Below are 13,355 nucleotides of genomic sequence, written 5' to 3' on the forward strand. Positions count from 1 at the left end.
AAATGTGGAAAAACTAATGTTGGCATGTGCAGCAAGAAAAAGGCAGGATCTCTGAAACCTTTGCACTGAACAGTGCTGCATGGGTGGAGGACCAGCTGTGGTGTGTTGTGGTCACCCAGTTCTGGTCTGGTATTCCTCCAACTAGTGCAAGTGATAGTTTGTGGTAGGTACCTGGGACTCCTTGAGCTTCTGGCTGTTTGATGTACTTCTATATTTTGCCCGGTTGTCTATTTCCAGAAATCATTATTTAATACAGAATCTGAGAAATGATACAGTGCCTATCGTGGGAAGATCAAAGCACTTTCATAAAGGCACAAATTCCCTTATTCAGAGTGAGAATTGAGTCACAAAAAAGTGCAATGATTTGCACCAGATATTTCAGTTTCTCACTGGTTGCTGACATCCAGTGCAATCCAGATGTTCTAAGTCGTGCCAAACTGTCTTACAGGTTTTCTGAAAGACTGTTCCAAAAGGTCTGTAATGTGTACTTGGTATGTCAGGCAATGCTCTGCAGAAACAATGTGAAATGGGAAACACAGCCACTGGAACCTTGTCCTTTACTGGAAGCTATTCCTCCCTCCCAACAGTAACTCTCTCAGTCCCACCAAAACATGTTGTGTCCTTACCAGGTACCTCCTCTGCAGGTACCCAGCACCCGCCAGCTCTTGCTTGACACATGCTGGAATGGAAGCACTGCCAGCAATCCTCAGCAGCAAGGACTGTAGTATAGCAGTCAATGACTATTCTTGGGATTTTTTCAAACATAATAATCTGATAAGAATTGCATTATTTAGGACTAAGTTACAAAACTGCAGCTAGTAGGACTCTGAATGAAGGACAATAGTCTACGCATGGCAAAGAAGACAACATAGCCGGTGCTTTTTCTCCTTTGGGATCTTACTCCACGATTCAGTGGAGCAAGGAGATGAATCCATTTTTTTTTACTTCAAGCCCACTACAATAGGTGCTGCAATTCCCCTGTAATTAAACAGCCCGGTATGTCAAGAGAGCAGAGCATACCACTTCTTAGCCAAGTCAGATGGGATACTGTCAGTGCCCTCAATACATTCCCCTCTCTCCTGAAGCTGTGGCTGCTTAATAAGATAATGCAGACATCTGGCTTAGAGGTACTTCAGGCCTCCAGCAGCTCTGGGCCTCAATGCCTGCTGGCCTTGCAACCCTTCAACAGAAAGCTGGAAGAAGCCAGGTGCTTCCCACCCTGCCACCATCTTTTAGGAGATGCATTTAAACTGAGTCTCTTGTGCTTGGTCCTCACCTGAGCTATGTTGCAGCTACACCTGCATCTGGCTACATACCCTTGTTGATCTTGACCTATGGGCTTGGCTTTCCTGCTTGAGCTAAGCCTTGTCTGGTCACCTGAACTGTTGACCTGCCTTGCTTGTGTTTTTGGGGTATTGTGGGACATGCCTCTTGTCAGTAAGTTGTCCCCTTTGCCTGCCTGTCACCCTCAGCTCCTGGCTCACTGTCCCCTTCAGAGCAGCCCTGCCCTGGCTGCTCCCCAACACACAGATCAGGTTTCATGTCTACACTGCTGCTGGTTCCGGGGAGGAGCTGGTCAGGGCTTGTTTAGGTGTTCTGTGCATGCCACTGCTCTTCCCTGAACAAGCCAGCCTGTTCTCTTAGAGCCTGCTTAGGCACCTCCAGCACAATGGTTGCTCTGTGTAACACGGTCCTTACTAGTCTTCCATGTGTTTCAAAATTCTACGTTCACATTCTTTTCCACATCAAACAGTGCACCATATTTGCAAACACAATTTGATGACACCAGAAAAAGTGCCTGAAATGAAAAGAATACATTTTGACTACAGCTGGATGAATGCCAGGGCTGCTTGAGGCACCTTAGATCATTGCACAGCATTTATATGGTGTCACGCCCCGTGATGTGAAGTAATTTTTCTTCAACAGAACTTTACTAGAACAGGTGCGTGGGCGGGAGAAGAGCGCTGGCAGCCAGACCATCATTGGGAGTGCAATCCAGGCATTGCCTTCGGAAGGCACATGTGTGGCTTACACCCACTAAGTTTTACATGACCTAAATTCAGGTGGATCACTAGGTAGTCATTTGCTCATTCAGCTTCCAGAAATGTTCCTTTCATCTAGACAAACCTGAGGCTGCAAGAATTCCGTGTCTCAAAGTAGACCTTTTCAGCATAACCCAAAGCAAATCAATAAGGACTTCATTATGTACAAGACTCCAGTTATTCTTTTGTATAAATGCCATTTTCCTTCTGTCTAATTGCATCATGTATTTATTTGCATGGTGCTGGAAAAGCATTGGAGCTATAGATGCTGAAAGATGATGAAACTCCTCTTGCAGAGAGAACAGGATTGATTGAAACAGGGGCTCTGGAGAAGCTTGTACTAGCTCCCCATCCCTGACTTTTCTCATGCATCATTTCAGAACCAAAGATTTTAGGAAAATTTCATTACATTTCTTTTTTTATTAGGAAAAACTGACAAAAATGTTGTGACAACAGCCATTGATCCTAGGTTCAACCAGATGCCTATTTCTTTCTGTTGGTCTCTAGCACTTTTCTGTAGTGCCTTTCCTTTTGTTAACTTTTCACACTATTTGTCTGCAAAGGAGGTAGAAATACATTTTTCATTTTCTAGCTAAAAGCAGAATATGATCGTTATCTTTTGTATGGGTCCGCTCCTCTGTTACTAGTGAGGCAGCGAGCTTCCATTTCTCAGTAGTTATTTGCAAGTCATTCTAATCAAGATGGTCCTCAGGAAGAAAAGTCTTCCTACCGTTTGGTCCATCCTATTGTCCTATTTCTTTTGGAAGCGGGGGAGGGAGAAGGAGGGGCAGGGGTTGACTGTTTAAGCAGCATTAAGAAGTTTCAAGTTCAGTTTTCTTAGGGTTTTTTTTCATAAGCTTCTACAGGATGAGTGAACACTGCTATATACAGTCTCTTTTTTCCATCTTTCCAGAATTTGATGCATAGGATATAGTTAGCTCTGTAGATATGACATTTCTTGTAACGTTGAAGATTTGATATTGCCAAGGCAATGGATGACTTAACGAACATTTGTTCCATGTACTAGTTAAAATGAGCTGAGTAGCTTCAAGAGTCAGCTGCTGGCTGGGACTTTAAGCTCATTAAGCCATGGATTCTTGGTGGGGAATAGTGGTACATGTATGTCTTCACAGCTCATTATTTGCAGTTTTCTCTTAGGGCATATCACAAAAAATCTGATAGCAAAACAAACAAAACCTGAAATGCGGTTGTTGTTTAGTGTTTAATGGCCTGATACACCAATTGTCTCTGGTATTTTTTGGTAAGGGATCTTAAGTGGTGGTTTCAGTGGTTAGAGACTGAGGTAACAGTCAGATACAGAGGAGCAGTAAATCTCACAAATGGCAAAATAGCAGTGTAATTAGTATGTAAATATGGAATAATTCTACAGCCTTTGAAGCACATTCTGTACGGTAAACCTGTCCTGTTGTTAATATACGTTATGCTCATTTTGAGAGAAGAAAAAACCAAGATGTTTACTCAAAATGGAAAGAGATGGACTGTTAAGAATGGCACGTAGGGCCAGACAGGATACAGCCATAACATTTTCAAGACCTGCAGTAGGATGTCTGACATACCATAAGGAGGTGTGAGTGCAAATATCCATTGAACTGAGAGGCAATACAAATCTGAGCACAGTGAAATAGTTGGGGTAAGCCTCAGAAAACCTTCAGGTTTTTAGAAGTTCCTGATAGAGCTCATAAAGGCAGGCTTCAGTGTCAGCAGGGTTTCTCTGATGAAGAAAATGTGCTGTTCTTTTCAAGCAGTGGAGAAAGTCAAGTAACACCTGATTACGTAACACAGTCATCTGGTCAGAAAAGTTTGCTTCCTGCTAGAATGGAAAAGAAAGGAAAACTTGTTAACACAAAAATATCTTCCATATCTTCCAAGAGTTTCTGGCATATCTCTGGGATGCACTGACATCTTCATCATGCTGAGAACAAGCTTCCATAGTACCTAGAAACATCAATCAAATAACAGTTTAAGTAGCAAGTTCAGCCACAGACACTTAGAATATGTCACTTTGCTGGAGCTTACACGAAGGCAGTCCATGATGCTGGTCTATTATCATACGGCCCCTGCTGGAACTGTTTTTTGGTGATACCTGCCACCTTACCTTATGTTTAACAAGAAAGGTACTGCTGACAAATTTGGGGTTTATTTTTTGACTGTCGTGTTTCTGACCTTAACTTCATTGTTTGGCATTAAATTGCTAAACTACATCAACGGAGTAGAAAGATTTCTTTAATGCACTGACTTTGCAGAAAAACTAGAAAAAGGATGGTGAGACAGAACATATGTAGGTGTTTTACTGTGCTTGAACAGAAATTGTAGCTGCAGAAACTCCAGGTGGCTCAGTAAGCTCCTGCAGGATCTCACGGGACAGAGTGATGGAGTCATACATAACTGCTGACTTCAGTGTTACTGCATGCTGGTTTAGATATGCTGGCTGGCATGAAAGGTGCCAGAGCAAGCCATTACCCATACTCTGGTAGCTGCCAAGTTCCATATAGGGTAGGAAAAATAAGTTAGTTTTAGCCTAAATCAAGCAGGCATAAACAACATCTTCTATCCTTAGAACATTTTAAGGCATCCAAAATTATTAGCATTTGTCTACAAGAAAAAAAGAAAGCCAACATTTCAGATTCTCTCATAATCTGTTCCAGCATCTCAATTCCAGAAAGCAATACCATTTTAACTGGGGCCAATGTTTAAAAGATATGACTAAATAGGTACAAATTAAGGCAACAGTTGCTTAAAATTGTGGACAAATTAAGGAATATATATTTGGACATTTGAGTGGATATGTGCTAATTATTATGTGCTGAGTTTGTGTTGCAAGTACAGTAAATTCTTGTTTCCCCTTGTAAAAAACTTCATGCCTTAACAAAAGATAAAAACTTCCATTGTCAGCTTTTGCTTAAAAAAGAAGTAGGAAGTTCTATCATTAAAGGAACAGAACTGTATGTGAGAGAAGGAGGAAATGAGAGTGTCAGAAGTAAAGAGCTGACAGCACGGATTTACCCAAACCCTTTGTATGACCTCCAGAGAGATCCCAGCAAAAAACATGCAACAGCTCACTGCTGTGGGCTATAAATTTCAGGAATTTTTAGTTACTGCAGTGACTAAAAATTCTCTCAGAGAGAAGGTTATGGTATACTTTCCCTCTTCTGTATTCCCCTCCCACCAGCTACTCTATCTTGCAACATAAAGGTGGGACATGCACACAACACAGACAAAAGCCAAACATCTGCAAGCTCTGTTGTCTGTCACTTGAATGCCCTGTCCTGATGAGCCAAACAGTCAAGAGGAAAAACATCACTGGGGACTAAGGTACTTTCTTCTGGGAGCTGTGAGGTCCACGAGAGTCACCTTCTCTGTACTGACTCCAATCCTGTGCATTTTGGTGAAGCATCTCTTCTGGAAAACCAGCAGCATATGAGCCATCAAGTGTCAAGAGATGATGACTCTTCCACTTTCCATGACAGTTGGATCTAGAAGACGCCAAACAAGAACAAAACATTGAAGACCCTTCAGAGCCAAAAAAGATTTTTTTCTCCCAGATTTCCTTCATTACCAAGCATAGTTTCTGCCCAGAAGTTGTTCGCACTGCCAACACTCTTCACTAAGGAAATTAAGGGCATGGGCACTCTGGAAGCTTTTATGCATATTAAGATCTTGTTTTTTCAGTCAGGAAAGAAGGATGTGAGTTAGGCCATGTACCATTCCCGATTAATCGTTCCAAATTCAGCTCCTCCCTTCCATTCCTGATTCTTGGCTATTTTTCAAGGCATGTCTCCACAATTCCCAAGAACCAGATTTACAAAAAGCTGGCTGTGATCTGAGATATACTAAGCCTTCCAAAAGAGGTAGGTCATTTTACCCAGAACCCACACCTTATTGCTCCGCTTCCTGGCCAAGTGTGTTAGTTTGAGCTCAGTGCAGGCCCAAACTCAGGCAGTCACATGATTCCCAGATGGGAGTTAGCCTGTGCCCAGCAAGCTTGGAGTATAGAAAGAGCTCGCTCATGTCAGCCTACACCATTCCATGTTGACATATTTTGAGTGTTTTCAGGTCAACTTCAAGACTTCTCCTCACTAAAGTACAAGTATGCAGGCAATATGAAGCATTTTATCAGTCCCTGACAATTTATGTTGTAGGTTTCTGTACCACCTTCCATTTTTCATAATTATTGGAAGACAGGCACAGAAATTGTATGTGATGGTCCATTGGTGGTCTTCTGCATGCCCATGGTTAGTCCTTCATTTCCATGTTTGTAGATAACATTTTTGTTCCAGCACCCACTGAGTACTCATGTTAAATTTGCTGGCAATGGCCATGGCTCCTAAGGCCTTTTCAGTCATTTTTCATCATCCCAAGATTTATTCTGTACCTATGGCATAGATTATTCATTCCCAATTACGTAACTTCCACTGCATTAAGGCATTTTGTTTCCATAGGACACAACACCATTATAAGAATCAAGATCAGTCAGAAACCTTCCTAAGCTTGTGTCTTCTGAAACATCATCTATGCAGGAAAAGACAGCTGGTGAGGCCTAATGAAGTTTCCAGAACAAGCCTTGTGGCTGAGTCTGCCTCAAGATTTCTGTTTACACCAACCTGAAAGATGAGAGTTCGGGTTTGATTTATATTGATTGAATTCAGGCTCTAATTTTACATAATTTACAGAGAGAGAGTAATTGCATTTTGTTATCTCTTTTCCAGATATAGATTTAGCTGCTTTGTCAGAATGAATATCAAAGTGTCCTTCTGAAAACCTTATGGAACTAAAACTAATCCAGAGATTCTTATACTGATTTCCTGTATTTTTAGTATTACTGACCTGCAGTATAACTCAAAGACTCTTTTATTCCTCTGTTAAACCAGTCACATAACTTCAAGCATTGATTTTCAAAATTAATATCTAATTGACCTCCTTATTCAGCATTTGTGAAACAGTCACACAATGTATATATTTCTGCATTAAGGAATTCACATCAGTGCTGGATCATATTCTCCACTAGATGGTAATGTTGTTTCAAACAGTTTGTGTTTAAAGGAGCTTCCTTACCAACAACTCCAAAAGAAAGCGGAAGCCATGAGATTTGTCCAAGAAATTATCTTTGGATGATTTGGAGAAGAAAAAAGTCTCTGTTTATTATAAATAATTTTTGGTTTGAAAAGGTTTTCATGAAAACTTTGTGTGTACTGTAATTTCTAGGATCATGGAAGTCTTAGTTCATGAAACAAGTTTGAAAAAGTCTGAAAGCAATGAATCAATTGACAGAGAATTCACAAGACAAGCGGAGTGATCTTTGCTTTATGCTATCTGATACCCATCGTTGTTACTGAGTGACTCAAAATCCTTCATTTGTTTTTAGCCACAGTTTTTCTGAGGAGTAGAAAAGTGCTCTTCTCCTTTTATGGCAATGGAGACAGAAGAGTAAAAAACCCCTTCTGCAATGCTACTAGAAAACCTCCCTGGCTCCATCGGTATGTAGGGCGAAACAGCAGCTGTGCCGCTCTTCACCTTCTCCCTGGGGCTGGGTTTGGCCGGGCTGCCACATCCAGCCAAGGCACCGCGGTGTACCTGCAGTGGAGGCTGTGGGCAGGCCCTGCAGCTCGGCACAGCCCCGCTCCCTGCAGCACGGAGGTGCTGCTGCTGTGACAGGAGAGCGCAGGCCAGCACTGCCAGGCAGCTTCCAGCAGTGCTGCTCCACTGCAGTAAACAACAAAGCAGGAGACAGGTTCCTGACTGCTCACAGAGAACGTGGGCTGCACTCGGGACCGAAGGGCCGCCCTTGTCACACAAACATGATTTATTTATTTGCATTCAGCGAAACACAACCACTATGAAACAAAAAGGCGCCAACTTGCCCCACAAGAAGAAACACAGTTCCTGTGTGTGCTGCAAGCAAACAGCTGCAAGCTCGCTCCCAGGCAATATCTCAGGCCAGTGCAGCTCTGGAAAATGTTTTAATAAGTCTTTAAATAGCATGTAGTGTTAAAGCTAAACACAGCTTCCACCTTAGAAACCCAAGGTTTCCAGATTCTGTATTAGGATTTGTCATGAAATTCAGTGGAATCCTTAACATTAAATTTTACTAATGTGCTGACAGATCTGAACTGATGTATTACAAATACTAACCTAAAATTAGCTTGGTCTGTTTCTTAGAGGTGATCCACCAATGTTACAAATCAAAAGCAGATTTATGCTGTTTGCAAACAATAACATGCTCTCCACTAGCACTGCCTGAAAACATCATCATTTAACTTACGTAAAGTAAGAGAGTCCCTGTCAACACTGGATCCTCTGATCACATGAGACTTATTACATATACTTCAAAGTTCATCCATGCTAGTTTTATTTTTAGTAATAAAGCGAAGTTTAAAAAAAGACTTTTCACCTTTCACTTGTAACAAGAGATTAAGAAATGTACCACCCAGGAAAATTCAACAGTGGTTCAATTTAAAGTAGTAATGCCTGATTTTGGTAGTTCTGCATTGTGATTCCATTAATTGATGCTAACGAATTAATCCAGCCTTGGCTACAGAGATTGTTATGGCTCTTGATACAGTTATGGAAAGGCACCATTTGGTTTGGAAGAGAAAAATGTAATGCCTCTGCTTCAAGTTTGGGTTCATATTCCTTATTCTTTGCTGGATGGAATAATGGATAACTGTCAGTTTTGCTTTAAATCAGAGAAACAGGTTTATCCCACTCTGAAGAGACATGAGATGAATCTCACACTCAGGGAAGTCTTTGCAGGCACTTCTAAGGGCAGTCCCATTGCCAGTTTCTGTGCCCCTGCCTTATCTAGAGAGGCAACATTTATAATGAGAGGTAATAGTTTTAATCAGAGCTCACACTAACACATCTGATATCCTTCTGGGCTCAGATTATATTCATTTGTGCAGGCAGGAAGCTGCAAAATTGGAACTGAAGGAAGGCCAGGCATCCCATGCATTCCACACTGGTTACCCTGGTTGCTTTTGCTGACCTACCCACCAAAGACACCTTCTTGTGGCTGTGTCTATTTCAGTCCCCAAATGAGTGGCAATCATACAAGTCAGAAAGACCTTAGTTTGAAAAGGCAGACATGGTGTTATTTCTAAAGATGCTAAATGGTGCGGTCTCTGCCAAAACTGCCACTGAAGGCTAAAGACCAAGAAGAAGGATGAGTACATCCTGCTTACCCAGTCTGCACCACACCACAGCACATATGCTGACTTTATCACAATATTCTGTCACAAACAGCTACTAGGAAACTTCACAAGATAATTTAAGATTCACATTATATTGTTATGACCTTTACAACCCTCTTGAGCCTCTAGCTGTGCTGAGCAGTAGTTTCTTCACGTTGCAATCATGTGGACACAGAGAGAGAGCAGCCCTTCTGACATACTTTGCAGAACAAGCCCTTAAGAAAATCTCTGGGCAGCCCATCTTCTATACACAATACAAATTTCTGTTCATACTTGGTGACAGCTCAGTAACCCACGAGGCCCACTCAACCTTACACAATGCACATGCCTGAGCATTAGCAGAGCAACCTAAATGTGCTTTTTCCAGAGAAAACACACAAAAGAGCTGGAAAACCTTTTTTTTCTGGCTTTTTTCCTAATTTGAATTTGCTGTCCTATCTAATTCTGGGGCATCAGAAAGTCTTGGATGTCAGACTCCCAGAGGTGAGGCAATACTTGACCTCACAATTTTCTTCTGAGTCAGGTGTGAGGGGCAGAACCCATTTCACATCACTGACACATGGCACAGCTGCTGGGTCACTGCTCAGTTTGTAGACACATGCAGAGAAAAAGATCGAAAATGCAAATTTTTTGTTTAGGTTGACATGAGTAAGATGTTTGTGTCATATTGCATTTTGTTATGCTCATAATCTTTCAATGTTTTGAAATTTAATACTGGGTGTTGCAATTCGACAATCTAAAAAAATCTTACCTAGAAAAAAATTCATGTTTCCAACTTATCATTTCAAATTAGAATTCAGCAATTTTACATCTCTCTGTTAGGAAAGAGCTAGTTATTCCATTTCTCTGCTCTTCTATAGAACTTTCCATCTGCAGATTTTTCAAGTGCTTTGAAGAGGATGTCCCATTTTTTCTGTCTTTATAAGCACAGTAGTGGAAACATAACGAGATTAAATGATTCTGTTTGGGCTCACCATGCTCTGCAAAAGCAGAGGCAGAAGGGAGACAGGTGCTGGAGAGTTCTTAGCCCTACTCAGACACTCCAACCATGAAATAGCCCTGAAAACTAGTCAAAGTGCAGAGTGTGGTGGCAGAGCCAGGACAAAGAAGCTGACCTGTAGTAGCAGAAAACGTTGAAAGTTCTTGCTGGGCAGGGGGGAATGTGGGTAGTGCTAGGATACAGGGATAGGCAGCAGTGCTTGCCACCCAAGACTTTAAGAAGTACCTTTCACTTTTGGTTATGTATTAGATGTCTGAACTATATTCTCTAAATGGATCATGATCAGACATGTACCTTAACCTTTACAAAGCTGGAATATTGAGCTGTTCTTCCAAGAGTGGGCCCTAACATTAAATCACCACAGATACATATTGCTGCTAGATCTGCAGAGCAGTCATCCCTATTTTTAATGAAAGGTGATTAACTTCCTTTGTCCAAATTAATGTATTTCTATTAAAAAAACACCCAAGGACACTAATGCTTTTTCCCATGCAACAAGAGAAACATATGCAGCACCAGCGAGCAGTGAGAGGCTGGGCAGGGCATCCCTGGACAGCAAACACCCCTTGCCTGGTGCGAGCACACCGTGACTGGCCAGGGATGTGTGAGCAGGGCAGGGCTGGAACACAGCATGGCAGGAGCCCGGCTTTGTTGAGCAGTGCCCTCCAAAATTCCCTAGCTTTGTCTTTGGTGTGAGCAGGGGTGGCAGATCCAGAGGAGAATAACTCTTAAGAACAGAGGGCACCTTGAGAAAAGCATCAGCATGTGAGAGCCACTGGGGCATGACTGAGACTGATTGAAACAGGCTGGTCTCCTGGATTACTCTCCCATGTCACTGCCTGTTCTTCCTGGAGGGACACCACCTTGGAGCACAGCATGACAGACTGAGTGGGTGAGAGGATGCATCTTGCCATAGTCTGTGCAGAGCAAAACACATGGTGAGGTGAAGCAGGAAACACCTCTGGAAAAGGCAAAGTGATAGAGCTGAGATCACCTTGCCTGAGAACAAGTGTGATGAGATCCTGTGCTGCCTCTCTACAGGCAACCATGCTGAGTCCAGGGAGAGGGTGACATGAACAAAATTTCTTGGGCTGTTCATGGAATTGGAAAAGGAAACATGGCCTAACATAACCTCATGTCTTGGCTTTCTACGGGCTAAACACCTGTTTCTGGACAACTCTGCAGCTGGAGCGGAGCTCTCTGTTCCTGCTCTGCATTGCTGCCCATACATAAACCAGCACAGGGGAACCTGCTTGCAGTCCCATCGTTGGTGTGTGAGATAGGTAGGTACATTCCAAGTCTCCATGGGTCACTGAAGCAGCACAGCTGGCCAGCTGCAAGCTGCACCCCAATGCAACACTTTTCTACAAAAGATGCCAAGAAACTGCTCCCTCACTTCCTATCCCCAGTGCATCCCTGCTTCACCTATTCTAAGCCTCTTCAGCAAGGTGAACCCCCTGCAGTAGGTAAAGGAGATGAAGCTGAGCTGAATGCCTCACCTGTAGCATCTGTGTGCTTTGAAATGTGAGCAGGACTGGAAAAGGGTGGGCTAAGGAAGCAGGACAGTACTACTGAAACTGGTATAGGCCATTGGGGCAAACCACCTGCAGAAGAACTGGAAGGGACTAAACCATGTATGTCATGTGCTTATAAGTTGAATTTTTGATGCCATTAGATGCCAGTCAGTAAGAATATGAGTTAATACCTGTGCTGGATAGGAAAATAAATGCATACATTTTATGTCCAGTGATTTTTAGGAGAAACATACTGATGATGGAACAGGTACTCTCCCTCTGATCTTTTTGAGCCTAATATCCAGAACAGGCAGGAAGCATTAGAGCAAAACCAGGATTTCCTGGTAAATTCAATTTCCCTTGTTTACGCTAATTACATTCTACTAAGTGATGTCATCCTTTTTTTAAGTTACAGACTGAGAATTTAAGGAAAAGAAAGAAGAGACAGAAAACCAAAAAAGATATGAGCAACAGCAAGAGCACATGTAATTGCTTGTCTTTGTGGTGTGAAGAAGTGCAGCCAGAAGTGACTCGTGGACAGACTGTGCCCTAGGGCTGTGTACAACTTGTACCAGTGCCTGGGCTGTCCTTGCTGCACTCGCTCAGAGCAGCTGGTGCACAATGAGTTTGGATTACTTTCCATGCATACTTGCTTTTATCTACTAACTAAAATCAAGCCTAAACACTGTGTTTCTTCAGCTATGTCTTCTTAATTTAACCACTGTCAACCACTTGATCCCACTGTGGATTTCATCTTGCTCTAGTTGTCTGATTTTACCCCACTCTAATTTTCTCCTTTTTTTTTCCTGCAGATTTTCCTGTTCATCCAAAGAAACCTCTTTTGTTGATGGTCTTTCCCTAATATTTTAGTTGTAGACTCAACAAAGTTTTTGTTATCAAGGATCTGAAAATTAAGTAGAATTTTTTTTTCCTTTGCTGTTCCCCTTATCTTTTGAACAGCAAATAACACAGACTATAAAATTATTTTTCTGGAGTTTCTATAGACATGATGGCTTGGGCAATGTGCCATTGGGAGAGGGGCAAAGGCAACAGGTGCTTATCCTGGGAGAGATCACCACACGGGATGCCTCAAGGCAGATGCAGAAGGTGCGGTAGGGGAGGCTGAAGTTTCGGAAGGTTTGTGCTGTGAATTGGGCCACTGTGACCCACCAGCAGATGTGGCTGGCGTTGGTGGGAGCAGTGCCTTTTCTGTTGGGAGCACCGGCAGAATGCAAATGCATAGAAATTGGCAGGAAGGCTGTGCTGGGGGCAAAGCCAAGAAATCATATCCGCCCAGAGCTGCGTGCTGCGAGCCAAGTGACAGAAACTGTCCCGGAGGGTCAGGCAGCCCCAGCAGCTCCGCATTGCTTCATGAGATTGGCAGTCACTTGGCAACATCCCGCATCCCGCTCCCGGCGGCGCGTCCCGGCTCCGCTCCTCCGGCCGGGGCTGCGGCAGGGAGGCCACTCCGAGGGCAGGGGCGGCGGCGGGGACCGAAATCGACTGCAAAGGTCACCCTGGAGCTTCCTGCACACGTCACAGAAATAAGGCTGGCAAAGGGTGCACGCACGGCTGCAGACCTTGAACCCTT

This window comes from Corvus moneduloides, chromosome 5 (assembly GCF_009650955.1).
Source record: "Corvus moneduloides isolate bCorMon1 chromosome 5, bCorMon1.pri, whole genome shotgun sequence".
NCBI classification, from domain to species: Eukaryota; Metazoa; Chordata; class Aves; order Passeriformes; family Corvidae; genus Corvus; species Corvus moneduloides.